A 4,059-nucleotide genomic window follows, 5' to 3' on the forward strand; every position below is an offset into this window, starting at 1 on the left:
ACTAAACCTTGACTAGAAATAAAAGTCAATTAAAACAAATGGATAACTCGGTTGGGATCATTGCTATATGGGGTATGATAGAGACCTCGAGCTACCTGATCTGTGAGGGTAGTAGCGCCAATGACAGTATTTCCCATAGTTTTAACATGCGAACCCGAAGGATTACAAAGCTCCGGACTGTTCAGATTCCGTAGTAGTTTTCTAATCATAAGTTGATAAGCCGTAAACACATCTTTACTGTACATTGTTGAAGCCGACGGCGAGGAAGAAAACAAAACAGCATACAATGAAATGATAATTAAATAAAAACCCTAAGCTGTCGACAGGATTTGATATACATCAACGGGGACAGTTGAAAATGTGTGCCCCGATCGGGACTCGAACCCAGGATCTCCTGTTACACGGCAGAGGGTCTATCCACCTTAGCCACCGAGGGCACAGAGGATAGCGCGACTGCATGGATTTATCACTTGCACGCGCCCCGTGAGAACCACATCCCCAACTAAATGTTCACACATTACATTCGCGGCAGACAATCTTACCGAGTCCCGTAGGTGTTCGGCAATGCGTGTGCATCTGCACAGAAGAAGAAGGTCAATGGCCTGTCAATGGCCTGTTAGCCTTAACTATATGAACATGGTATCTGTTCTTTCTGACACGTCCTCTGTGCCTTCGGTGGCTCAGATGGATAGAGTGTCTGCCTTGTAAGCAGGAGATCCTGGGTTCGAGTCCCGGTCGGGGCACACATTTTCAACTGTGCCCGTTGAGGTGTATCAACGCCTGTAGACAGCTTAGGTTCTTGATTCAATTATCATTTCGTTCTAGAGAGTTGCATGGTCACCGATGGTATCTGCTCATTCGGACATGTCCGAAAGAACAGATACCATGTTCATAAAACAGCATACTGTCGCGTACACACTGTTTCTTTAAAATAGAATGTACATGTAAGTAACAGTTTATCTAGTGGCCTAAACGCCCTGCTATCGTAGCTTCAAACGGCGAGGAAGAAAATAAAACTGTGCATCATCACGGCACGACACTTTCTTTCTCGCAGTAGATTTTAACGTGAAATCTGTACATTGTTGCTTAAAAAAATTTGTAACGTATTACTGTCTGAATGCTTATCAGAGTACCGTGTAAAGATAGGAAGTGAATCAATCAAGACGTTTTCTGCTAACAACGGTTCCCTATTGCATATTAGGTACGTATTCATCTACTATGTATAATGAAAATAGTAAGTAAATCGCTGAAGAACTTTTCGAGATTTTTGCTAACAACATTTCCCTATTACACAAGTATTTGTATAGTACAGTATAAATATTAATTTGTATATTACAAATCTTTAAATAAATTTATCCTGTGTCGGTCCGAATATATATTACAGTATCACGTAACAATTTGAAGTAATCCTTTCAATAACTTTTCGTCTTTATGTTTTACTGTTATTGTGGTCTTCATTCCGAAGACTGGTTTGATGCTACTCTCAATGCTACTCTGTCTTGGACGAGCCTCTTTATCTCCGAGTAACTACTGCAATCTCTATCGTTCTGAATCTGCTTGCTGTATTCATCTCTTGGCCTCCCTCGACGATGTTAACCCCGCACACTTCCCTCCAACACTAAATTGGTGATTCCTTGATGTCTTAGAATGTGTCCTGTCAACGAATCCCTTCTTTTGGTCAAGTTGTGCCACAAATTTGATTTTGTTTCTTCTCCCTGTACTTTAATTCTTACTCCAAAATTGTTTGGTGTCCCTTACTTCTTGTTCAATGTACATAGCCTACGATCCTGTCTCACTCCTTTTTAAACCACTGCTTCCCTTTCATGTCTCTCGACTATTAACTGACGTATGGTTTCTGTACAAGTTGTAAATACCTTTTCTCTCCCTGTGTTTTGCCCTGCTACCTTCAGTGTTTCAAAGAGATCATTCCAGTCAACATTGACAAAGGCGTTCTCTAAGTCCACAAATGCTACACATGTTGGTTTGCCTTTTCTTAACCCATCTTCTAAGATAATTAATAGTCAGTATTGCCTCGCCTCCGGAATCCAAACTGATCTTCGCCGAGATCTGCTTCTACCAATTTTTCCATTCTTTTGTAAAGAATTCGTGATGGTATTATGAGACCATGACTTATTAAACAGATTTTTCAGTATTTTACGTCTCTATATAGTAGTATAAATGGTCAAAGTTGCATTTATGTAATTCTGTATGAAACACAAGTATTTTGCTCGACAAGTTCGGTCACCAGCTGTCTTCGAAATGACATGAAACAGATTGATACATCTCCTCAATGCTGGAAGTACAGAACTGCACCTGTGCTGTTTTGCAGCAATCCGTTTAATATCCAGTGGCCGAAACGCGCCAGGAAAATATTTGTATTGTAGACAAATAAGTGGATTGTGTAACTTCACACTCTGTGTTACAGGGCTGCGAGTACTGCATCATTGCTTGCCGTCGTGTCGAACAGTTCAATATGGTACGCCAACAAACCTGGCTATTTCATGCATAGTGTGGACATGGGTACGTCCAAAGTTGATAGCACCTTTCTGCCATTGGGTCAACTGTTCATATCACACCGTCTTGCGGCGCTGACACCATACAACCAACTCACAGGCACCGTTTCGCTGCCATGACTTTCGTGAGTGGTGGACACTCACCGACTGCTACTTCTACTCCTCCTACAGCTCTCAAAAGTGATAACTATAGACGCTTTATTGAGTGACTAATATTTTGTCCGATAAATATACGTACAGGTGTTAAGTTAATATTTTGTGGCCTAACGACAATCTTGTAAATCGTTACGGGTAGCATGAAAAAGATATCCACTTGATGGCTGTCGGTGTATTTTCTGACACGACTTACAGCTGTGGAGTAGCCTCTACTGAAAAATGTTCACAGTAAATAATCTTAAAAAGCCAGTCGCATAATATCAACGAGGTTCGAAATGTTTAAAGCAATTCGGTTACCTACTCACACGTTGATCATTTTCACAATGCGCATCTATGTGATTCGCCGTTCCTACTTGTGCTGTACGCAACAGGACAATTAGCGATGGGCCGATAGTTTAGTGGCCAAACAGCGCCTTGAATTATTGTTATGTCCCCCATAGAGCAGGCGTGACTACTATCTATTGATAATTGGGTCAGAACTGGCATGTGATTAGCTTGTTAATTTGTGATAACTGTTGACGTGAAGTAACATAGGCATGTCAATACAGCTGCACATGTGTACCGTTGCTGATGTGCCGGTTATGTTGTTATCGAATCGTTGCGCTCGAGCCTGCATTTCTTTGTGAAAACTGCGTCTTCTGAATTGTTCTTTTCGACATTCCACTGTTCTTCACATCAGTGCCTAGAAACGTTGAGGAACAAGTTGACAAAAAATATGCTCAGAGCACACCCGAAGTTAATATTTGGTAGACATTTCTCCGTAATACAGTTTTGTTCATTACAATCCTCTATTGATGAAAATGATTACTGATGTTGCGTACATGCTTTCTACGGAAGCATATATAAGTACCCACTATGTATATACTTCAAAAGTCTCTTACATTAAACGGTGGAAGTTGCTTAACACCAGTACTGATTACTTGCTATCTTACTGCAAAACTGTACATATGTCTCTCTGACGAGCACAAACCTCTTAATTTTTTTCTGTGGTCTATTCGTCAAACACCGCGGAGACGGAAAGATGGTTTTTCAGTTTAGGTCACAAGCGCCATTTCTTTAAATTTGCCCTACATAATTTCACGAGAAAAATGTAGCGTGTCTTCCGACGAAATCTTTGTTACATATTTGTGTGAGCTCTACCTGTTACGATCCTAGCAGCGTGTGTCAGTTTCATTAATGACTACAGGCAGCCTTGCTCGTTAGCAACCCAGTGATTAGAACAGTACTATAACATTCCTCGTGCTAATGACTTTGTACTAGGTTACCCTTGAAAGATACTGCGCACTTACCCAGAATAGTACTTATAATTGTTATGTTTTCCATCGTATTGTTGTACCACTGATTACTCGATTCGAAATTCCTACCAAAATAAGACTTTGGGAAAAGCCTA

The 4,059-nt window shown here is 40.7% G+C and overlaps 1 non-coding gene across 1 annotated transcript; it reads left to right on the forward strand.

The window, feature by feature from the left end:
• The first annotated feature begins 668 nt into the window (after positions 1-668).
• On the forward strand, positions 669-743 carry Trnat-ugu (transfer RNA threonine (anticodon UGU)). Its single transcript has one exon. It is a non-coding gene; the product is annotated as a tRNA-Thr (tRNA).
• Positions 744-4,059: the final 3,316 nt, after the last annotated feature.

This window comes from Schistocerca serialis, chromosome 7 (assembly GCF_023864345.2).
Source record: "Schistocerca serialis cubense isolate TAMUIC-IGC-003099 chromosome 7, iqSchSeri2.2, whole genome shotgun sequence".
NCBI lineage: Eukaryota > Metazoa > Arthropoda > Insecta > Orthoptera > Acrididae > Schistocerca > Schistocerca serialis.